At 41.1% G+C, this 25,146-nt stretch overlaps 1 protein-coding gene and 1 long non-coding RNA gene across 4 annotated transcripts in view; one reads left to right on the top strand and one right to left on the bottom strand.

The window, feature by feature from the left end:
• Positions 1-5,662: 5,662 nt before the first annotated feature.
• LOC148132593 (uncharacterized) lies at positions 5,663-23,420 on the bottom strand. The gene is made up of 4 exons (XR_015748261.1): positions 23,287-23,420; positions 10,889-11,030; positions 7,145-7,254; positions 5,663-6,332 (listed from the first exon to the last, which is right to left on the bottom strand). It is a non-coding gene; the product is annotated as an uncharacterized LOC148132593 (long non-coding RNA).
• The window catches only part of RAI14 (retinoic acid induced 14), a 117,725-nt gene continuing 115,763 nt past the window's right edge, over positions 23,185-25,146 (top strand). For 2 of the 3 annotated variants that reach the window (XM_087958529.1, XM_087958530.1), the window contains exon 1: positions 23,425-23,727. The gene's annotated coding sequence lies outside the window, so the exon portion shown is untranslated. Of the gene's footprint in view, positions 23,728-25,146 lie in introns of all 3 variants that reach the window. The other variant, XM_087958531.1, reaches the window with a different exon arrangement.

The following is a 25,146-nucleotide window of genomic DNA, read 5'->3' as shown; positions in this document are numbered from 1 at the left end:
AATTCTGTAGATATAGCAGGTGTTCATAAAGTTAGAATTGACATGCAAAAACCAAAATCCATTCCAAAGTTGTAATGCCAGCTAACATTCTTAGAGGTCATAGCTAGGTTTTTTTCTGTTCCTAAGAAGAATACCATCCAATGGTAGCTCATTTGGACAGTCTAAGTTTTGGGTTCCTAAAGTTTGAAAACTGCCTCCATCACAGAACACATGAACCATCTTATCCTCTTTATCTTACATTTTCTGAAAAAATTGAGGAGGGGAAGCATTCCTTCCCTGGTTGCCTTCTTAGATGGTCTCACATATACTTCCAAATATTCATTTTCCATCTTGAAGACGTATCTGTTTAATTGTTTTGAGGGAGATACATATTGCTTTTAAAAACAACGAAGATTAAGATGAGAAGTTTCCTATAGACCTTGTGAAACAGGTACACAATTATGAAATTATCTAGATTGAGTCTGTGTATGGTACGTTGATTCTTTAAAGACATGTCTTCAAAGCACTGGAATGAAAGGATTATGGTTCGAATTTCTGCATAATTTACAGGCAGAAAAATGAATTCCAAACAAATATGCCAGCAGCTGGAATCAGCAACTGAAAGTTGTAAAAAGTTATTGAAAACATTTATGTGTTTTTCTAGTACCTAGATTTTGCACTCACATTATAAATTCAGAAGATATTACCTCTCACAGGCGGTCCCTGACTTACAATGATTTCCTTAGCAACCATTCGAAGTTACAACAGCACTGAAAAAAGTGGCTTACAACCAATCCTTGCACTTACGACCAGCATCCCACAGTCGCATGAGTAAAATTCAAGACAGTATTATTTACAACAGTTGTAGGGTCCTAATGGCCATTTGTGACCTTTCCAATTGGCTTCTGTCAAGGTCAATGGGAGAAGACAAATTTGCTTAACAACTGCATGAGTCATTCAACAAACTGCAATAATTCACTTAACAACCAAAGCAAGAAAGAGTGTAAAATCAGGCACGACACATTTAACAGCTGCCTTGCTTAGCAATAGAACTTCAGGTCCCAACTGTTGTCATAAACTGAGGACTACCTGAATAGCCACATGCCTACTGAGCAACAATTGCATTTTAGAAACCTACCATGCACTAAAAAGGGATCCCAGCATTGTTTCTGCTCAGGATTCTCTGTTTATAAGAGAAACACCCAAAACTTTTGTTTTCCTTTCAGTGCAACTGTATGTAATTACATCCGTCCTAATGCCTCTTGGATGGAGAAGGATTACACAAGGTTTATATCTGTCCTCACCCAAAGTGCAGATATCCCCCAGATCCTATTTTAAATCACAAAAACTAAATCTTGGACAGCTTCCTGCTTCCATCCCTTTGATAGTTCCCTCTAATGCTTTGGGACATGCGATATACATTATCTCTTCCCAGATAATAAAAAAAATGTTCAGCTGAAACAAAAAAACAGCTTCTTTACATCTCTTTGTCTTATAATGAAAAGAAGCAGTATGGTTTACAATGGGGAGGTGAGGGGAACCTGTTTTTTTTTTAAAATTCTTGTTTGGATAAGCTCTTAATGCTGAAATACGGAAGGAGTGTTTAAACGCAAAATCCTGGTATTGCAAATACTGAAATAATTTAAAAGGCATATTCGGGTTTTTAAAAACTTTATTTTGGGGGAGGTTTAAAAAAAAAGATGAGGAACATTTTGCTTAAGAATTCAAAAGAAATAGATATGGGAATGTTTGCACCACAAGTCATCTATAAAACTCTGGTTATATAGACAGCTGAAAGAAAGTTCCACAGTCTGTTAGATGTTCAGTTCTATTCATTTATCCTTTTCCAGCGAGCTGGATAGCTCACAGGAAATAAAACTGAATGTATGATTAATAGATCATAATATGTGAGAAGGTAGTGGCCTCTCCCCTCAAATTTCTTGTTCTCCCTTTCATTTTCCAAGTTTATATTACCATATGTTTCATAGTTGTGGGGTTTTTTTTACACCATGATAGTAAAACTTTCTTCATCGTAATAGACTCTTCCAAGAATTCTTCCTTCTGATTGTCTGTTCTAATTATTACCATTATTATTTTTGATCCCCTTTTCCCCACTGGTCTGCATTTTTGTTAGATTTGGTTTTCATCAAGATTATATCCAGCCTGGATATGGATTTGTGAGGATGATGTGGAAATCCAAAGAAGTTGAATCTATTTCTGAGCATTTGTAACAGGATCATAAATCTATTTCTACATAATGTTTGAGCCAGGAGAATCTCACAATCACAGCCGTTGGTGTTCCATTTGATTGTGATATTCTGTTGACATTCTCTGAATGAACTATGCGTGGGAAATGATATGGTTGTGGAGGATATGATCTAGAGAAGGTGTAACTACAATGAAATCATTGGCATCTTGGCTTTTGTGGGATCTTCATACCTGGCATAACTTCCTGGTTGAGTATAACCCTCCAAAAAATGTTCCTGGATGTTATGATGGCTTTGAATCTTGCAAGCAATTTGACCCAGGATGTTCACATTAATGTTTCATATCTAAGGTGGGTCTGGTGTATATTTATGTGATACCAACAGAGTAAAAAGGAGGAGGTGGAGGAAGGCAATTGTGATGGAATGTAGTCTGGTTTCCCAGGAGGGAGGGAGAGCATTCCAGAGAAGCGAGAGGCAATTCAGTTCAGATGTTTTGTGTGAGAGAAAGAAGGTGAAGACAGATCCTCCCTAAAAGTTCCCAGAGTATATGTGTCAGCCTTCAAGATTTTCTTCCTTTGGTTTGCATTTTTCGGCTGTCATAAGTAACGGGGGGAGGAGGGGGGAATGGTTATGGGAAGCGAGCTGGAAACAGAACAGAACTGTATAAGTTGGGGGGGGGGAGTTTCTTGCTTAGGCTTCTATCCTATGCTATGCGCAGCCGCAACTCTTTATCAAAATATGTCAAGGTCAATGGACAGAGGCCTCATCACCACCTGGAGGCGCCCACATGATGCTATACACAACTTTTAATTGGATGAGCCAATTGAACTATTGGGGGTGGGAACGTTGCCGTCACTTTGTATATGCGATTTACACACTCATTTTCTCAGATTCAGAATTCTTTTGTCGCTACCACTTGATTTCCAGTAAAAGATATCTTTTCTCTAATTAATGGAGTCTAAGTATTTCTTTCTTGGATTTTGAATGGAGCACCATCTGACATTATTCTGAATCTGAGAAAATAACTGTACGGTTAGAGATGGATTAGCACAGGTAGGGGCCAAATTATATGTGCCAGCAAAGCTGAGAAACCAAATATTACAGCAAGCTCATGACTCTAAAGCTGCTGGACATTTTGGATTCGTGAAGACCTTACACTGGATTAAAAGGCAATTTTGGTGGCCTGCCTTGAAAAGGGACATTGAGACTTATGTGGCTTGCTGTCCTATCTGTGCCTCAGACAAACGGCCTCCTGGGAAACCAGCAGGCTTACTACAAAATGTGGCTACGCCAACTGCTCCATGGAAAGAAATCTCTATGGATTTTATAGTGGAATTACCTGAAAGTGGGGGAAACGCAGTTATTTGGGTAGTAATAGATTTGTTTTCCAAACAGGTACATTTCAAACCTTGTCCGAAAATCCCATCTGCAAAAACGTTGACTAAACTGTTTATTTTACATATCTACAGGTTACATGGGGTTCCTGAATGCATAATCTCAGACAGGGGTGTCCAGTTTACCTCAAACTTTTGGAAGGTGTTCCTGAAGTTATTGGGCTCTGCCCAGGGCTTAAGCTCCACCTACCACCCACAAACCAATGGGGCTTGTGAGAGAACTAACTCGGTATTGGAACAGTATCTTAGGTGTTATATAAATTATCAGCAAGATGATTGGGCTGACCTACTGCCATTCGCTGAGGTGGCATATAACAATTCGATACATAGTAGTACTGGGTTTACTCCATTTAAAGTGTCTTTGGGAAAAGACTTTGTACCCATACCCGAGCTACAGGAGAAACCTAACATTCATAGTCATTAGATGAGTGGATAACACAGCTCCAGCTTACCTGGCTGGCTACCCGTAAAGCAATAGATGATGCTCATCAAGCCCATAAAAAATTTGCAGACAAAAAGAGAACTCCACAAAAACCATATCAAGTGGGTGACAAGGTCTTTTTATCCACCAAATATTTGCAGACCACACAAAAGTCAAAAAAGCTTGGACCTAAGTATGTTGGACCTTTCCCAATTGAACAAATTGTGAACCCTGTGGCAGTCCAACTGAAATTACCTAAAACCCTCAGACAGATCCACCCTGTCTTCCATATTAGTTTATTAAAACCTGAACATACCTCCGACTTGAGATCGACTCAGGTTGATCCCCCCGTGCCATTGCTAATTGAAGATGAACAACATTTTGAAGTTAAAGAAATTTTGGATTCTCGAAAACAAAGGTGTCGACTCTAATATTTGGTAGTTTGGAAACATTTTCCCCCTTCCCAGTCCGAATGGGTGAATGAGAAGGATGTTAGAGCTCCTAAGCTTGTAAAGGCATTTCGTACTAAATATCCTGATAAACCCTAAAATATAGTATCGTGGTGTTACATGTATATTTTCTGTTATCTTCTATTTTTTATCTTTTATAGGACTAACGCCTCTTTTGCAGGAGGGCCAAATGTCAGCCTTCAAGATTTTCTTCCTTTGGTTTGCATCTTTCGGCTGTCATAAGTAACGGGGGGAGGAGGGGGACATGGTTATGGGAAGCGAGCTGGAGGTGTTACAAAACAGAACTGTATAAGTTGTGGGGGGAGTTTCTTGCTTAGGCTTCTATCCTATGCGCAGCCACAATTCTTTATCAAAATATGTCAAGGTCAACGGACAGAGGCCTCATCACCACCTGATGCCCACATGATGCTATACACAACTTTTAATTGGATGAGCCAATTGAACTATTGGGGGTGGGAACGTTGCCATCACTTTGTATATGTGATTTACGCACTCATTTTCTCAGATTCAGAATTCTTTTGTTGCTACCACTTGATTTCCAGTAAAAGATATCTTTTGTCTAATTAATGGAGTCTAAGTATTTCTTTCTTGGATTTTGAATGGAGCACCAGCTGACAATATGTTTTATAGGGCTGGTAGTTTGCATATAGTTTATAAGGATGGTACTTTTGTCTATGGGCGAGCAACAATAAAGAAATCTGCTTGCAAGAATCACAATGTGTCTTTCTTGGTTTCTGGAGCCTGACAACAATACTGGCAGTCAACTTACGGTAACAATTGAGCCCAAAATTTCTGTTGCTAAGGGAGACATTTGTTAGGTGAACATTGCCCTATTTTACGACCTTTCTTGCCACAGTTGTTAAATGGATCACTGCAATTGCTAAGTTAGTAACACATTTGTTAAGTGAATCTGGCTTCCCTCATTGATTCTACTTGACAGAAGGTCCTAAAAGATTATCACATCACATCAAATGACTGTAAATGTCATAAATATGAGTTGCCAGGCATCTGAGTTTTGATCACCGGGACCAACAGTCGTAAGTATGAAAAAAGTCATAATTCCCTTTTTTCACTGCGATTATAACTTTGAATGGTCCCTAAATGAATTGTTGTAAGTTGAGGACTATATGTAGAAATGAGCGTGGCATGCTTTTACAATCACAGAAAAATTTATTTTTTATTTATTTGTTTGTTTGTCAAACATGTAAAGGATAACAAGTATAAGTATGAACATAAACAAGAACAAAGGAAGTAAATACAGATAAATGGAGAAAGTAAGACAGGGACGGTAGGTTTGCTGGTGCACTTATGCACAACCCCTATAAGGACCTCTTAGAAATGGGATGAGGTCCACGGTAGACAGTTTGAGGTTGAAGCTGTGAGGGGTTGAGGTGGTAGCAATGGAGTCTGGTAGGGTGTTCCAGGTGTTGACCACTCTCTTGCTGAAGTCATACTTTCTGCAATCGAGTTTGTATCGGTTTACCTTGAGTTTGTATTGGTTGTTTGCCCGTGTATTGTTGTGATTGAAATTGAAGAAGTTGTTGATAGGCAAGATGTTATAGCAGACAATTCTGTGAACTATGCTTAGATCGGACCGCAGGCGGCACAGTTCCAGATTGTCCAGGCTTGAAATTTCAAGGCTAGAGGCATAGGGAATTCTATTGTGAGTGGAGGAGTAGAGTACTTTTCTCAAGAATTACCTCTGAACCTGCTCAATTGTGTTTATGTCCAATATACAGTATGGGTTCCAGGTAGATGAGCTGCATGGTGGGAAGATCATTCTTAATGGTTAGTTACACAATGGTTCTGAAGAGTTCATGTCATTTTCTATATCCAAATCAACATTTTACTGCTTTCAATTCTGTTTGGGATAATAATATTTGAGATATAAATATTTGACTAGAAGTTCCTAACATACCAGAGTGTAATGAGTTTATACATGTTTCTATATTTGATTTATCTTGTAGCCTCTTGTTGTGTGAACTACCCTAAGTATTGATAACTACAGCACGTGAAGCCAATATGTAGGACATTTTTTTTAATACATAAGGGGATAAATATACTTTTTATTTCCTTTTTTTCCTTTTCTCAAGATGGATCTAATGATGATTTAGATTTAAGGTATTTCTAGGAGAATGCCTGATATTATCTTATATTTCCCTACAGATGGATCTGCTCTGAAACTAATTTAGGCATGAAATACTTAGAAATGTGTATCATTAGGTCAGCAGCTGCGAAGGAAGGATATTGGGTTACCAAGGCTCAAGAATTAGATAGACACTCCAGAGAGGGGAAAAATTTCAAATTATGAGTGATGCTTTGGGGATATTAACCAAGGTCACTTTTCTGTCTTGTGAGCAATTGCAAAAAACAAAACAAAAACCCAATGTCAATCATAACAGCAAGATAATATATCTATTCTTGGTTTTATAATGGAATCAGAAAAGTCGACTAAATTTTTTATCTGCACGTATTTGCAATATCTTTAAGTAGATATTTAAAAAATTCAATCACTCTTCCTCTTAGACAGAAAAGAAGTACAATTATAGAAAGCTGGAAGGCAATCCAAGTCCATCACAATTAGTGCAAGTTCAAATACAGGTAGTCCTTGACTTAAAACCATTGGTTTAGTGGCCACAGAAAGTTACTAGGACGCAGAAAAAACTGACTTACAATTGGTACTTACGGCCCCACGATTATGTGATCAACAGTGAGACATTTTGTAGCCAGCATGTAGTATGATAGTTGCAGCATCCTGGGGTCACGTGATCATCGTTTGCGCCCTTCCCAGACAACTTCCAACAAACAAAGTCAATGGGGGGAAGCCGGATTTGCTTAACGACCATGTGATTCACTTAACAATTGCAATGATTCACTTAACAACCATGGTAAGAAACATACATAGGCATGTTACTTAACAACCACCTCGCTTAGCAAGGGAAGTTTCTGTGCCATGTGTGGTTATAATTTGAGGACTACTTGTAGTCTGAAATTTGATTTAGTATGATTTATAAGTTGATAGTAGATCACATTTAATGTGATCCAAAAGCCAGGGAGTGCAAAGGTAGCAAAATGCAAAATGGAAAAGAGGAAGATTCTACTTGAGAAAAGTTAAAAAAAGAAGAGGTTCATTTTGAAGAACTACAGCAAAATATAGGCAATCGCAGGTATGCTTTGGATAGGAATTTACTCTTTTACTGTCACGTACAAAGGTATAAAATTACACTTCAAAATTTTAATTGCCTATTCCCATTGAGATGGAACCAATTACTCTATTCCCCATAGAAATCTCACTGTGAACAGCACAAATTTGAATAAAGCAACCATTTCATGGAGTTTGTTAACCACACTAAGCTGTAGATGAAATTCAAAAACATGTTCTGCATTTGGTCAGGATGCATTAGCCACCTCTGTGGATTTGGATGTATTGGAGAAGCTCTTTACAGAGGAAAAATTACAATTCAATACTCTCAACCATTTAAAAATAAATAAGAACTGGGTTTGAATGATGTACAAAAAAAATTGGAACAGATAATTAAATATTGTATTATCCTCCTATTTTTTTCTTTCCTTTTTTTCTGATTGTTTTTTCTTTTAGTTTTACAGCTTAGTTTTCTTTCACTATATAGCCTATCTTGGAATATCCTACAATATAAAATCAGTGAGGTCATTGGACACAATGTTCAGCATGTCCCCTATGACTTAAAAATCAGATTCATCCAGCAATTTTTCCCCTGGCATAGTAAATAGACTGCATAGTAAATGTTTAAGAAAGATGGGCTAGTTACCTCTGTATGTTGGAGATGTACCACATTTGAACAAACCCCACTTCAAATAGCAATAGCACTGAGCACTTAGACATTTATACCACTTTACAGCCCTCTCTAAGTGGTTTACAGAGTCAGCCTATTGCCCCCAACAATCTGGGTTTTCATTTTACCCACCGAGGAAGGATGGAAGGCTGAGTCAACCTTGAGCCAGTGAGACTCGAACTGTCAAATTGCTAGTAATCGACAGTCAGCAGAAGTAGCCTGCAATACTGCATTTTAACCACTGCGCCACCATAGTGCTTAGGTCATATCCACTGGTACTTCCATTTTTCACGGGATACTACCGTGTTTCTCATATAATAAGGCCGGGTCTTATTTTTTTTGAGCCCGAAAAAATGGCTAGGTTGTCTTTTCGGGTGACTTAATTCCCCCCTTGCATCTTCGGGCGGGTGGGCGGCGACGGCTTGGATGTTGACCTCGGCGTTGGTGGGGCACTTTGTATCGGGTCAACGCAGGCAGCACCATATCCGGGTGTGCAACAAGAGTACTTCCTAACAGCAAGCCCCCACCATTCCCCCATTTCGCATGTTTTAATATAGGCCTTAATTTGGGGAGGGGCTTAATTTCATTTCATGCCTATAAAACATGCTGGGACTTCCTATTGGGGGAGGCCGTATTGTTGGAGAAACAGGGTATTATAATTCTCTACCAAATTTGTGAGGGGAATGTAAGATTTAAACCTATTAGATAAAGGTAAAGGTTCCCCTCGCACATTCATGCTAGTCGTTTCTGGCTCTAGGGGTGGTGCTCATCTCCGTTACAAAGCCAAAGAGCTAGCGCTGTCCGAAGATGTCTCCGTGGTCATGTGGCCGGCATGACTAAACGCTAAAGATGCATGGAACACTGTTACGTTCCCACTAAAGTGCTCCCTATTTTTCTACTTGTATTTTTACATGCTTTCAAACTGTTAGGTTGGCAGAAGCTGGGACAAGTAATGGGAGCTCACTCCGTTACGTGGTGCTAGGAATTCGAACTGCTGACCTTTCTATTTATTTATTTTGTCAAAAGCTTACAATACAATAGAAATAAGAATAAACATAAGTTTAAATATAAGAAATAGGAACTAATAATTGGGGACAATAGGACAGGGATGGTAGCAGAGGTGGCATTCAGCAGGTTCTGACCAGTTCTGGAGAACCGGTAGCGGAAATTTTGAGTAGTTCGGAGAACCGGCAAATACCACCTCTGACTGCCCCTGCCCCCATCTATTCTCTGTCTCCCGAGTCCCAGTTGATCAGGTGGGTCTCCTTTTGTTGCCCTGCACAGGAGAACGGAGCTGGAAAGCAGGTTAGTGGGGTGGGGAGAGAATGGGATTTTGCAGTAACCTTCCCCCAGGAGTGGGGAGGGAATGGAGATTTTACAGTATCCTTTCCCTGCCACACCACATCCACCACAGAACCGGTAGTAAAAAATTTTGAATCCCACCACTGGATGATAGGCACGATTGTGCGCTTATGCACGCCCCTTACAGACCTCTTAGGAATGGGGTGAGGTCAATAGAGGTTAGTTTCAGGGTAAAGGAGTGGGGGTTTGAGCAGGTGACAGCAGAATCAGGGAATGAGTTCCAGACATTGACCACTCTGTTGCTGAAATCGCAGTTCCTGCAATCTAGTTTGGAGTGGTTTACATTAAGTTTATATCTGTTGTGTGCTCTTGTGTTGTTGTGGTTAAAGCTGAAATATTCATTAACTGATAAGATGTTGTAACATATGATTTTATGTACTATACTTAAGTCCAATCTTAGCCGTCATAGTTCAAGATCGACAAACTCTTAGCCACTGAGCCACCGTGTCCCTCTTAAACCTATTAACATATTTCTCAAACAGGAATTTGTCAACCTAAAAACCTTGGATGTACAAATAGCCCTCCCTTATCCTTCACTTGTTCAATGACTGTTTGAACTTAAACAACTCTGAATGAATGAGAATTATGACTGGTTTTTGAAATTATAGCTGTCACAGTATCCCCATGGTCATGTGATTGTTCCTGACAATCAAAGTCAATGGGAAAGCTGGCAGGAGGTCGCAAATGACAATTATATGAGGCCACTTTAATGATGACGTGCGATTCACTTGTGATGGAATTTCTGTTGCTATGAGGCATGGACATGTGATGTTTCAATTTACATAGCTTAGTGGTGGAAATTGCAGATCCAATTGCTGTTGTTAATCAAGGATTACCTGTAGAGTGTTGTGCTTAACCATTGTGGAAAAAGAGATAAGATAGTCTTATAAAAATGTGCAATTACCAAAGTTTGGCTAAATTAAAATTGTCATCTCTCAATCTTTTAACTCGTTTTAAGTGAGGGAAGATCTGAAAATAACTTTCCATATGATCTAAGTTTAATTTGAGCAAATAAAGTGAATTTAAAATAAACCAACATTTACACAATTGTTTTGTCCCCCTCGTAGTTTTTCTTTTCTTTTCCCTGTGTTCTTTCCCGCTTTAGGTATACAATTTTTATTATAAATATCATGTTAATAACACTCAAAAATGTTGTTTTTACAACAGTGTTAAAGCCAAATGACAGTGGATGAAACAGCAAGCGGACATGACAGTGTCAAGCATATTGTTTATTCATACTGACCTCAGTGAGATATTTGTCTGGGCCACTGTTCTGAGGACACAGTTGTACAGATACTACTATGCCAAAAATCTCAGTCAAAAAGCTTAATTAAGGCTTATATCCTAGAAGAGCAAGAAGGCAAATCTCAGGCTGGCAATAGGCCCTATTCATTAAAAAAAGATAAATAATAATTATCCAGCATTTATACAGAATGTCCAGAAAGCAACACAAAAGAATTCTTGGATTGCATTGTTTTTTCAAAGGGATCCACTGGCTATTCTTTGAATTCCCCTGACGTTTGTAATGTTCAAATATACCATCGATTAAAAATAATACCCATTTTCTTTAAATGTCCTCTTTAATTTGTACTTTTACACAAATAGGCTGACGTGGTTCTTTATGCAGAAATAAGCTGTTGTCTCTTTATTGTGAAGTACTCTTGTTTTTAAGTTTTGCTTTTTAGAGACAAGAAATGATAAAAAAAAAAGTTTTAAAAGATGCCTCAATTTCAGCCTTTCCATTGCTGCTTGAATGGAGTAAAATCACCAAACTTTGTTCCCTGGAATTTCCATCCTTTGAGGGAACTAGTTCAGATCTCATTAGAGACAATTAGACAGTAATTTCTTCCACTAACTGCAATTGTTCAAGGAACTGCCTAAGTGTATTGAAAGGTATTGTTGTGGTTTCTCAGTGCCATTAATATGAGATGGTTATGATAAATGATGTCTTTCTGTGTATATAGAATTGGCATTATTAAACAGGGGGCTTGCCTCTAGCACCCTAATGGCTTAAGGGAGGCATTGTGCTGTAGTGGTTGAAGGATTAGACAAGGATGGGGGAGAGCCCAAATTCAAGTCCATCTCAAATACTCACCAGATGACTTCTGGGCCGTTCTCTTTCAGCTCAACCTACCTCATAAAGCTTTTGTTGTGGAGATCAATGGAAAAAAAGGGTGTTACTTTGAGTTTTTGAAGGAAGGGAAGATAGAAAACACAACATCCCTATGCTTTTAATCCCAACTATTTAACACATTCCCAAATATTGGGAAATGCCTGAATATGGCTTTCACCCCCTTTCTGGAGTTTTGGGTTGGCAGATAATCCCTTAAAACTCCCTCCCTCCCTTCATTCCTTGCCTCCCTCCCTCATTTGGTCATCTATTTCATATATGATTCTGGGTGGCTCACAAAAACCATCTCTTGACCTCCAGTATATTTAAGGAGCATGCTCTCTGATTAGTCTTTCCTTACTTCATTTCCCATCTCCTCTGACAAGTAAGATACCTTAAGCCTCATTTCCTATTTTTTCCATTTAGATTCAGTTCTTTCTCTGTTGTTTTACTTTGGTCTCCTTCATTCCGGGTTCATTGTCCCTTAATTTCCTGTCTTCCTGGGAGCTTTTCCCACTCAACCTCCCCATTTTGTTGGTTTGAGTGCCAAGCTTGGCAATTTGGTTGCAAACCTTTCGTCCTCATTCAAGGAGAAATCTTTTGCAACCAAATCACCAAGCTCAGAGCTCAAACCAAGAATGCAACCACCAACCCAAGCTACTAATATTCAAAGACATTTCCCCATGCAATATTTGAATCTCAACCAACTATCAAGTTTCCCTTTTCTCAAAGAAGTCCAAGGATAAATTGATTTGTTTTCTGGCGTTCCTATTCATCTCATAAATTGGTCAGTTGGTATCAGAGTCTATGAAGAGAGTTTGTGAAAAACCTAATACAGAACAAGGTATTTTAAAGAAATTGTAGATGTTTGCAAATTCTTTCCATAGAAATTCGTATGGTTTCTTCTGCATCCTGAACTGTTTTCTTCACTGAGGGTAATAGCCAGGTCTGTCAGAGCTAAATATATTCCAGTATTCTGCACTGGAGTAACCCAAATTCTATGCTTAGAAATAGTCACCCTCCAACCCAAGTATGACTATTGTACAAATAAAGCGTATATTCACAAATGTGCTGATTCTGAGCATTTATGAAAATATGGAATGTGATCTTAGGGCTCTGTGCAGAAATAAGTCCCATTTGATTCCCAGGAATGCTGAACCTGCTTCTGATGATTGTAGGAAGGGAACAAAAGGTCCATGTATCGTGTTGTTGTTAGCTCGGATTCTGCTTCCTCTTTTTCGCAAAGCAGGGCCCATGCACTCTTTTTGCTACCCAAAGTGTAGAGCTATAATCGTTGTATGAATTAATAGTCATAGGGTACAATAAGGTATGAATTGTAAAAAAAAAAAATATTTTTAAATTCTTTTTTGTACAATGTGTAATTAAACTTTGGAATTTGCTACCACAAAATATGGTGCTGGGTGTTTTTTTTTTTTTAAAGGATTGGACCAATTCATGGAAGTCATGAGGATGAGCCGCTATCAGTCTTACTGGCAGTGTCCCTACCTCTGAAGGCTAATTGCTGGGAAACTGGTAGGCTTCTGCAAACCACTGACTGACCAATAAAATAAAATATTTGTAGCTCAGGGTTGAAATGAAGGGTCCTTGGCGTTCTCTGAGCTTGGTTGTTTTCTTGCAGGCATTTCATTACTCAAACTAGGTAACGTCATAATGAGCACTACTGACGTTACATAGTTTGGATAATGAAATGTCTGCAAAAAAACAACCAAGGTTAGAAAGCACCAAGGCCCCTCATTGATTGACCACTCTGATACCAGGCTGCTTGGGTGAGATAGGCCAGGGCTCTGATCTAGCAATGCACTGCTTATATTCTTAAGATCCCAGGATGCTAAAGCTGGAATTTGTGGCAAAATTTAAATGGTGGGAATTTCTAGACTTCTGTGCAGAGTCTTACTGAAAAAGTTAATGAGGCAAGGGATGATTTTTCATGCTTAAACATTTGAGAAGTGATGAGATGAACATACCAAATGGGAATCTGCTCATAGAATAGAATTCTTTATTGGCCAAGTGTGACTGGACACACAAGGAATTTGTCTCAGTGTACATAAAAGAAAAGACACATTCGTCAAGTGTCAAGAATCAAAAGGTACAACATTTAATAATAGTCATAGGGTACAATAAGCAATCAAATCATGCTAGGAAACAGTCAATACAAAGCGTAAGGATACAAGTGACAAAGTTACAGTCATACAGTCACAAGTGGGAGGGGATGGGTGATAAGGAGTAATGAGAAGATTAATAGTAATAGTAATGCAGACTTTGTAAATAGTTGAACAGTGTTGAGGGAATTATTTGTTTAGCAGAGTGATGGTGTTTGGGGAAAAACTGTCCTTGTGTCTAGTTGTTCTGATGTGCAGTGCTCTATAGCAGTGTTTTTTGAGGAAGGAGTTGTTGTTTGAGGAAGGAGTTGAAATAGTTTATGTCCGGGATATGAGGAGTCTGTAAATATTCTCACAGCCCTCTTTTTGACTCGTGCAATATACAGGTCCTCGATGGAAGGGGAAGTTGGTAGTAATTGTTTTTTCTGCAGTCCTAACTATCCTCTGAAATCTGTGTCTGTCTTGTTGGGTTGCAGAACCAAACCAGTTACAGAGGTGCAGATGACAGACTCAATAATTCCTCTGTAGAACTGTATCAGCAGCAATGGGATTTGTGTATTTATTATTTTATTTATATATGAAATTGAGAGACTGCCCACCTCACATGCAGAGGAGGTCTTCTTGCCTTCTGCCATTGGAATGTACATACAAGAAAACTGTCCTGGATGTTTGTATATCTGTCTAGCATTATCCAGGAAATGAAATCCAGAAGAATCCTGCTCTTAGGAGACCATATCTGAACTCCCATTCCAGAGGCAGCTCATTTGTTTCATAGCAAGATCAAGGTAAAGGGAATTGACTCACCATCCTGTAGAAATGCTAACAGAGATCATTTTAGCTCAAAGGAAGTGCTGATGGGAGGAGATGCTAATGAATCATAAAAAAATATGATTTTTCAGCTGTTTTTATTGGCTAGATGACGCCTAGCAGTTATACCTTTCAGTTGAGGCTGAACCTTACTGAGAATCTTGGGATTTCTTCAGATCAGGCTCAACTCAGGCTAAACATCAGAGGACGGCAGAATTTAATTGGCTGGTGGGGGGGTAAAGCTTAGATGACTGACAACAAAAATATATATTGTCAAGGCCATGGTTTTCCCAATTATCTGACTGAGAAAGTTAGACCATCAGAAAGCCTGGATTAAGAAGCCTTTTAATTGTGTTGCTGGATAAATTTGCTGAGACTTTCTTGAGTCACCAGAAGAACAAATATAGTTTAATACTAATGTAAGGTTTCCCTATACAGTCATGTCCAAATCTAGGGCATGGTGATCATCTGTTTCTTGACCAAGAGATCCAGCATTGTCCAAAGACATTTTCTGAGGCCAGCATGGCTATACACCAAAAACATAAAGAATGCTGTTATCTTCCCACCAATGTGGTACCTATTAATCTATGTGCATTTGTATGATTTTGAACTGCTAGGTGGGCAGGAGCTGAGGCAAGGAACAGGAGCTCACTCTGTTGTGCAGTGCTCAGGTCTCAAACTGTGGTGGGATTCAAAAATTTTTACTACCGGTTCTGTGGGTGTGGCTTGGTGGGCGTGGCATGGCTTGATTGGCATGGCTTGGTGGGTGTGGCATGGGAAGGATACTGCAAAATCCCCATTCCCTCCCCACCCCACCCCACTAACCTGCTTTTTAGCTCTGTTCTTCTGTGGAGGGCAACAAAAGACCCAGTCGATCAGCTGGGACTCGGGAGGCAGAGAATAGATGGGGGCGGGGCCAGTCACAGGTGGTATTTGCCAACTACTCAAAATTTCCGCTACCGGTTCTCCAGAACTGGTCAGAACCTGCTGAATACCACCTCTGGTCTTGAACCTAGAGAAGTAAACTGGACAGTCACCAGAATTGCTAATTTGCAAAACTAAATCTTGAATGTTTTAAACACATAAAGTGACAGTAAGGGTCACTATTGCTTGGAAAAAATCAAGGCAACTGAAAAAGAAGCCAAGAGAAGACCAGGGAGTTAGATGCAATTATTGATGATACAATTAGGAGCTCAGACTCAACATGGCAGTTACTGATGGGCAAATCTGCCAAAGCACCTGAACAATAGCAGTGTGGATGGTTGCAGACATTACAACGAGTCAGACAATTGATGCCAGGCATGCGGGGAACTGACTAAAAAGCTAGAGGGTTAAATGCAGACCAACAGAAGAATTTTGGAACAAGATAAGGAGGAAAACCATTCTACCCCTGGACACTTACCACTGGGTAAAGCCACAGCAATGCCATTAAACTTGATCCCACTGACCATGATCAGAACAGAAATAGTGCCAGGCAAGTTCTGAAAGATTCATAATTGGTCTTCTTGCTCATTATCTTTCTTCTCACAAGCAGATAAGTGGAGATTGTTGGTCTTAAATAGTGGGCAAAAAATGGCAATCCCAGATTGGTCTGATATTTCAGGAAGAATAGGGGGATAGCCAGGGTTGGGCTTCAAAAATTCAAAGCAAAGTGTTCTCTGCCCGGTTGCCGGGGTGGGATTCTACCAGTTCGCACCTATTTGCTAGAACTGGTTAACATTCTAAACAGTTTGGAGAACTTGTTGTTAGAAGAAATTATTGGCCTAATCCTGTAAGGAAGGCAGGAAGGAAACATTCTGGTGTTGCTTACAGAAATTGCCTCTCTGTTAACCCTGATTACATTCTTGGCAGGACTAGACTTTGTCTCAGGAAACTCTCTGGAGTTTTTTTCTCCTGCTTTGCTGGTACTTTGCTTGTGTGGAGTGACCATTCAAAGTTACAATGGCACTGAAAAAAGTGACGACCATTTTTCACACGTAAGTTGTTGCAACATCCCCACAGTCATGAGAGGCCAGGTGAGGAGATGCGTGCCTCAATGTGAGTGATATTGAGTTGGCCACGCCCAGCCAATAACATTTAATGGATAGGTGATTAATGAATATATAGCCACGTCCACCCAGTCACATGACCCAGTCACATGCCACACCCATCCAGTCACATGACCATCAAGCCACACCCATCAACTAAGCCACGCCCACAGAACCAGTTGTTAAAAAATTTGAATCCCACCCCTGGCTTGGTGGGTGTGGTGATGGTGGATGTGGCCTAATTGGCCTCCTGCAGGGGGGGTGTTTTTGCCCTCCCCGGGATGCCTCGAGCCTCTGGGAGGGCAAATACAGCCACACAGGCCCATTTCTGGCCTTCCCGAACTCCTGGGAGGCCCATTTTTCACCCTGCCTGAGCCTCCGTACACGCCCTGCATTTACCTGCATCCAAAACGTGGGGACTCCAGGGAGAGGCGGGGTGGTGTGGGCAGGGCCAGCCAGGAGTGGGCTTTGGGGGTTCTCCAAACTGCACAGGATCTTAGCTAGGGGCTCTCCCAAATCCCTGCGAACCCCCAGCAGCAGAACTCCTGGGCATAGCACTGATTTCATGTACATAACTTCACTGATGTACTTTTCCCCCTGTTCTAATGCTACTTCCGTATGAAAGCAACAGTTAAGTTAGGAACTGTGGGACAAGATATATGCCATACCCAGTAGTTCTTTCCGCCAATATTTTTTAGCATCTGCTGCTTAATGACTGTTTAATATTACATCAGCCCCACCCTGTTAATTTGTTTCTTGGCTGGACTGATCTTGTATGTGTTAGTGGATAGAAAATAATATAATGGGGGCATTAATACTGCTGAGGCATCAGAATAAAAGTTAAACAAGTTGATTTTATTTAAAGGAACACCCCACACCCATCAGCCATAAAATGGCAGGCTACAGTTAGCAGCTGCCATTCCTGTGATCTTGAAAAAAAGTTGCTGTGCAATACTGAAATTGTATGTGTAGGTAGATGCATTTCCCCTTGTACCACGGTGTGGTGGTAGTTGTGGAATGGCTGTGGTTTTTCTAATTGACACATGGGTGTCTAGAGGAAATTCTCACTTCCTCTGATTAGGCTGAAAGCAGACTAGGGACATAAATGGAGAGGCATCAAGGCTCATGGTGCAAAGGGTTGACAAGTTTAGGGCTTCCAAGTAAACAAAGAATAAAGGAAGGCTTGCTGTCGTTTCTGAAATGAGGAGGAAGATGCAATATGTATGGGCCCAACTTTTCCCCACCTGATGACCTCCAGAGGTGTTGGCCATAGTGGATTGGGATTATGGGGACTGAAGACCAACATGTCTGGAAGAAAGCAGGTTGAGAGAATGTTGTTTTATGCATATGCATCTAGTGTGAACATTTCTGGTGGATCTGGGAACACAGGAATGATAAGATCAAACTCCCAATGTTTTGTATCTTAGAATAAGAGATTCTGTTAGGATATTTGTTCAGATATCAGAAAAGCAATGACTGCATGCCTCCTCAGTTGCCTTTCTCAAGTCTAAAGAGATTCCTCTCCTTCAGTTTTTTATAGGCCTTTGTTTTTGGTCCCCTGGTTATCTTTGCTATTCTTCTCTGAAGCCATTCCTATTACACCAAATCCTTATTAAAGTGTGGTTTCCAGGCAGTATTCAAGGGTGGGTCTGACCACAGCAAAATAGGTTGACTACTTTCCATGACCTTTACTGTGGTCAAACAGTATATAGTTAATTGGGAATTGGAAGCTGTCCCCTTAAGGGAATGCCTCATGGTAAATGTAGTTCATGTCATGTGATCACATCTGTAATCCTGATTGGTCGCTGAATTGATCCTTGGTTGGGTTTGGGGGAGTTTTCTTTATTCTTGCTTGGACCCCAGCATCGTGCTGGTGTTTTTCCCTTTGCTCCATCGTTATGGGATGAAGATAACTATATTTTCACACTATGAAGACGACTATGCAAATATTGGACATTAGATGAATCTCAACCTAACTGTGCGTTATACCTTGAGGATGCCTATTACAATCCAATAAAGAAACTTTGTATGGTAGCCTTTGTAGAGTTTATCTATCTGTCTTTATATTCAGCCAGGAAAGTTAAAGGCAGAACTTTTATTATTGTTTAGGTAGCATTTGCCACCTTTGCAACATCATCACACTATAGATACCTATACAATCAGCAATCACTATTCCAAACCCTCTTTTACAAGAATTACAGGTAGTCCTCAACTTATGATCACAATTAAGCCCAAAATGTATGTTGCTGAGATATTTGTTAAGTGAATTTTGCCCCATTTTACAACCTTTCGTGCCACAGTTGTTAAGCAAATCACTGCAGTTTTTAAATTAGTAGCACGGTTGAGTGAATCTAACTTCCCCATTGGTTTTGCTTGTCAGAAGGGCACAAAAGGTGATGACATGACCCCAGCACATCATGATCGTCATAAATATGAGTCAACTGCCAAGTGTCTGAATTTTGATCACGTGACCACAGGCTTACTACAATAGTTGCAAAGTCATAAGTCACTTTTTTCAGTGCCATTGTAACTTCAAACAGTCACTAAACGGATTGTTGAAAGTTGAGGACTGTCTGTATTGAAGAGCTGTGGTAGTACAGTGGTTAGAATGCAGCATTGCAGGCTAATTCTCCCAACTGCCAGCAGTTCAATTCTAACTGGCTCGAAGTTGACTCAGCCTTCCATCCTTCCGAGGTCGGTAAAATGAGAACCCAGATTGTTGAGGGCAACATGCTGACTCTGTAAACCACTTAGAGCAGGGGTCTCCAACCTTGGCAACTTTAAGCCTGGCGGACTTCAATTCCCAGAATTCCCCAGCCAGCTGCTGGCTGGGGAATTCTGGGAGTTGAAGTCCTCTAGGCTTAAAGTTGCCAAGATTGGAGACCCCTGGCTTAGAGAGGGCTGTAAAACACTATGAACTGGTATTTAAATCTAAGTGCTATTGCTATTACCAAGTCAATTATCTACCATTCAATTATCTGAGCATTTGATTTTTGTTTCCTACATGAAAACGTTTACATTTAAATTTCATTCTTTTGTTTGCATCTGATTTTCCACCGTAGGTCTGAATTTCTGTCTTGAAGGAACAGAGTGGACCCAGCTACTGCTGACATAAAGCAATGAGAAACTTTCTTGCTTTGGCCCCACCCTTTCTTCTTCAATGTGGTCTCTGAGGGCTACAGAAAGCTTGCCCGTGAGGTCATCAGATTGGGAGAGGCCAAATGTTTAGCAGGTGTTGGGGGATAGCTCTATTAAGCCTTACAAATACCCATCTGGTCTCTTAATTGCCTGCTAAGAAGAAAAATTAGCTAAGATGTGGCTGGCTAATTGATGGCTCAGCACAGCATGTGAAACAACCTTAGGAATCTTTCTTGAGAGGAAAAGAAAAGAAAAAACTCCCAAACAAGTCATTTTTTTTCCAATCAAGTAAAAGCAGAGTCATGTTAATCTCTTCTAGCTTATGTAGTTAGCCTGTGATAGCCAGTTTCTTTATGATCTTTGAACAAGAACTGGGTTAAAAAATAAATTATAGATTTTATTTTACTAAGTATTTGGGGAACCTTTTCACTTGCAAACAATGGTTTAAGAAGATTTAGTGGATTGAAATACTTGAGAAAATGTCACTTGCTCTAAAATGAAATAGAAAAGTATTACATTATCAGGAATGGCAGGGTTCAATCTTTTCCATCTATAACAAAATGAATACCATTAGCATATATAAAAATTTTAACTTTAATGGCCGGATATAATAATGTAGAAGCTATTGTATGTAGGGCAATGTAATGAAACATTAATCCTAAAATTTCTAAAAACAATTCCATATGGTTTATCCTGACTAATTCCACACACTGATTTCAGAGAGATTTGGGCCATGCAGCCCAATACTTATCAAATATCTATTCAAATGCTTATAAACTGCACTTTTTGGCCAATGGCCAGTTGTAGCAGCATTATATAAACAACCATGAATGCAAAGATACTAACACCACAAATGTGAAAACAAATTTCACGCAGAGCTAACAATGACTGCCCAACAATTTTGAAAAAGAAATAGGCTGGAGTCACAAAAACTGCTCAGCTGAAATGTTCGTGAGCTTTTTTGGGGGTTTGAACTGTGAATATAATTCACAAGAAGCTTTGCACAATGTGTGAGTCCAGCCTAATAGGACTACCCCACAAGCATGTTAATCTAAATACATTCTGACTGAGGCACTCTGGGAGTTGAAATCTTAAAGTTGCCAAGTTTGAAAATACTGATCTGAGGGGTCCATGCTGCACTGTTTTCTTGCAGACATTTCATTATCCAAACTAGGAAACTATCAGTGATCTGCAAGAAAACAATCAAGCTCAGAGAACACCAAGGACCCACCTTTCATTTCAACCCTAAGCTACAAATATTCTCCTTTATTAGTACACTGATCTAAATCCATCAGTTTTCTGCAACTCTCTGTAATTCCCAGCTAATGTATAAATCAGATTTAAAACACAAAGTTTTGTAGATGAATCAGCACTTGTGTGTGTCATTCCAAACAATTCCAAAGAACTCTTATTTCAATGTTTATTATGGCCTCAGCTGCTTTTGTTATTTTTGCAGACTGGTCTTATGTTTGTTTACTTTGAATTAATCCCTACTGATTTAAATAGGAAGTACTACCAAAGAAGGTTTGTAATTTATTTGCAGCCATTTTTATTCTGGTTTAATCATTGATTAGCTTCAATCCCAGCTTTCCTTCAAAGTCGGATATCTGAGTGCATAGGGTACCCTATTGAATGTTATTCTCACAACAATCCTGTGAGGTAAGTAGAACTAAAATGTGCTTGACCTAAACTCATTTGGGGAGTTTTCACAACTGAGAATGGACTTGAAGCTGAAACTCCAGGATTCTGGTATAGCACCTGAACTAGTTGTCTCATACAATCGCATCCAGTTCATCCAAAGTGAAATATATCAACAGAGAAGACTCAGAAGAATAATTAGGCAGAAGCAGTGGTGGGATTCCATTTTTTTTTTACTACCAGGTCGGTGGGCGTGGCTTGGTGGGCGTGGCAGGGGAAGGATACTGTAAAATCTCCAGTCAGAGGTGGTATTTGCCAGTTCTCTGAACTACTCAAAATTTCCGCTACCGGTTCTCCAGAACTGGTCAGAACCACCTCTAGGCAGAAGCCTAATTGAAAATTAATTCCAATGCACCTGAACAGGAAGAATAAGTAGCTTTAGAAATGATAATGAAAGTATCAAAGTAGTGGGTACCTTTTGCCTTTTAGGATAAACCATCAACAAAGGCACAAGCAATTAAGAAATACTTTATAGATAACACTAGGTAGAGCAGCTATGAAGGTGTTAGAGAAGATATTCAAATGCTTTGAACCCTGACCCCACAAAATTTGGAATCTGCAAGCTAACACTGTTTAGAAGCAAACGTTGGAGTTTAAAGAAACAGGATAGAAAAAATATTGATGTTTTTGATCACTGATGTTGGAGGAGATTCCCAGGAGAGCCAAGAAAACAAACCAATGGATCATTGAGCAAACTGACCAAGCTCTCACTCGAAGCATAAATGCTCAAGTTCAGATGATCCTAGTTCAGACACAACATCCATGGACCCAGCTCTCTGGAGAAGACTCCAATGCTGGGAAAGGTTGAAGGAAAGAGAAAACGACCAGCGTCATAGTGGATGGCTTCAGTTATAGTGATGACAGGTCTACTGTTGAGGGACATGGTAGGGATAGATCGTCTGGGGGGAAAAAATCTGTATGATCACTGGTTGAAAATGATTTAATGACACATGATCAATCAATCATCTGAACAGCATCGGATTAGGCAAAAGAATAGAATGGGAATTGAATACAATATGGAATAGAAATCAGAACAGAATGGGATGGGATAGGAATATGTAGGAATAGGATAGGACCGGATAGAACGGAATGGGAATCGGAATTGAATAGAATATAAAATAGAAATCATAATAGAATAGAATGGAATGGGATCAGGATATGTAGGAATAAGCATAGGATAGGATAGAATGGAATGGGAATTGAATATAATATAGAATAGAAATCATAATAGAATGGAATGGGATACGTAGGAACAGGATAGGATAGAACGAATGGGAATTGAATTAGAATATAGAATAGAATAGAAATAAGAATAGAATAGGATGGGATGGGGCTAGGGGTAGAATAGAAGAGAACAGAATATGGGGAATGGAATAGCATAGAATAAAAGTCTTTATTGGCTAAGTGTGATAGGACACACAGGGATTTAAGGAGACTTCGGTGCATGAAGACCAGCTTCGCTAGCCTTTCAGGAGGCACCAACCCAGGCACTCCCGGGCGTTTTTATCGGCTGAAGTCCAAAACAGAATGACGTGGTTCTGAAGGGGGTTTTCCCACCAGGATAAACGAATTCCCAAGACCCGAAGTGCCGCCATCCCCGCCGGAGGCGCTAAAATCCCAATCCCGACGCCTCCACCACGTCAGAAGTTCATCAAGGACCGAAGAAGCGGTGGGGTGGGGAGAGAGAGAGAGAGACGGTGGGGCGCGAGGTTGAAAAGACCGCGCGAACCACAGGACTGACCTCCCGTCCGTGAGGCGAGCGCCCCAGACCCGGCGCCACGCAGGTCACTCTCTGCACCCCCCGCCCCCCCGCGAGACGGAGCAGCGGTGGCGGCGCCTTTCGCCGCGTCACGTGGTTCCGCCGTGACGTCATCCCCCCGCCCACTCCGGGGCATTTAGAACGCCGAGAAGGGATTTTCGAGGCTCAGCATCTGGGCGCGCGCGTGGCTCGGAGCGGACAAGCCAGCAGCTTGAGAGCAAGTGAGCAAACGAGCGAGGAGTAGCAGCAGCCGCCCCGGAGCAAAAACGAGCGCCGAGGGGGAGGAAGAAGCGACGTGATTCCTAACATTTTGCAAGCGACAAATCCGCCTCCTGTGTCCGAAAAGCGCCGCTCGGCAGCTCGAGGCGCTTGCAGCCGGAACCGGCATCAACCAGCAACAGGGTGCAGCAAATCTTCTATGGGGTGAGTAGCGGTTTGCCAGAACTTTTTGGGACGAGCTTCCTCGCCCTGACTTGAGGATTTTCACAAGTCTTCGTCCCCCCTCTCCCCTCTTTTGTAGTTGGGAATCTATTTGAGGGAGCACGGCCCGAGAAGGAGCGAGCGAGCCTATGAATGGCTGCATTGTCTCGCAAGCCCTCGAGAAAGACTTGAAGGTGGCTGGAACCCGGAGGGGTGGGGAAAAAAGGAGAGGAAGATGCCCGAGCCGGTTGCATTGCGTGCAATTTAGGCGGGGCCGATTCCAGGCATTGGCTTTGGACCGGGGATATGAGATGGGGGAGCCAGGAGATGCTCTTGGCCTTTCGCTTGGACTGCAACTTCCCCATTATCCCCTTGCCTGGATCCTTGGAAAAGCAACGAATGGCGATTTGCGGTCGGTCCGGCGCGTATCGATAGGCGCGCAGAGTGCGAGCGAACGGGGATACTCCGACTCTCCGTGTTTGGATAGGGAAAGGTAGTGCAATGGGAGCGCGCAGAGAGTGAGGTTCTTCCCTTTGCCCGGGTGAGGAGGAGGAGGGGGGTCCCTTCAATTTGAACAGGAGGGGGCGACGTCTGGGTGGGCGAAGGAGACACATGCACACACACACGCACACACCCGCCAGCGCTTCGGCTTGAAAGGCGCGCGCTCCCGCCCTTTTGTTCTGTGGCGACAAAACCTTTTTGGAGTCCGGCGGGAGCGGGTTAAAGTTGCTCACGCTTGAAGGGACGAGGAAGAAGGGGCTGGCCGCTGCTCCCACCTCTCTGCTCTGCTCCCCGACCCACCCAAGGGGGGGAGTTTCGCCTCAGAAAGCCTCCCGGGTGACTCCGGGGCAACCTTTGAGGTGTTTTTACAAACAAACGAACAAAAAACCTCTCCCGCCCGGCCTTCCCCGGAGAGTGAGTGCGAGCCGGGAGGGGGGGGGGCTCTTGGAAACGTTTGACAGCTCCGCCGCTTCCCTACGTGAATCATCATTCCCGGGGAAGCTTTTGAAAGCTCCAGGGAAATTGAAATCGATCAGAATAGAGCTGGAAGGGACCTTGGAAGGTCTTCTAGTCCAACCCCTGGCTCGAGCAGGAGACCCTCTACCACAGGGGCCCCCAAACTTGGCAACTTTAAAACTTGAGGACTTCAACTCCCAGAATTGTTTGGCAGGGATGAATGCCAAAGATCTGCAAGGAAGCATCTATCGGTGACACAAGGGAAAAAAACAGCTTGTATTATCACTAAACAGTCTTCCTGCAGACCCAAGATATTCTCTTTTGTCTTTAGCTATAAAAAAAACTGTCATCCAGAGAGAGTCCACATAAATGAATGCAAAAGTGTTGCTCCTACTCAAAATTAAAAAAAACAACAAACCTTAACAGTTACTGAATGCTGGAGATGCATAGCAACACTTTGGAAGG

This window comes from Notechis scutatus, chromosome 2, assembly GCF_049901735.1.
Source record: "Notechis scutatus isolate UNSWTSFEM ecotype Mainland chromosome 2, rNotScu1.2, whole genome shotgun sequence".
Taxonomy (NCBI): Eukaryota; Metazoa; Chordata; class Lepidosauria; order Squamata; family Elapidae; genus Notechis; species Notechis scutatus.
The sequence above is the reverse complement of the archived record's forward strand: the minus strand, read 5'-3'. Positions and strand labels throughout refer to the sequence as shown.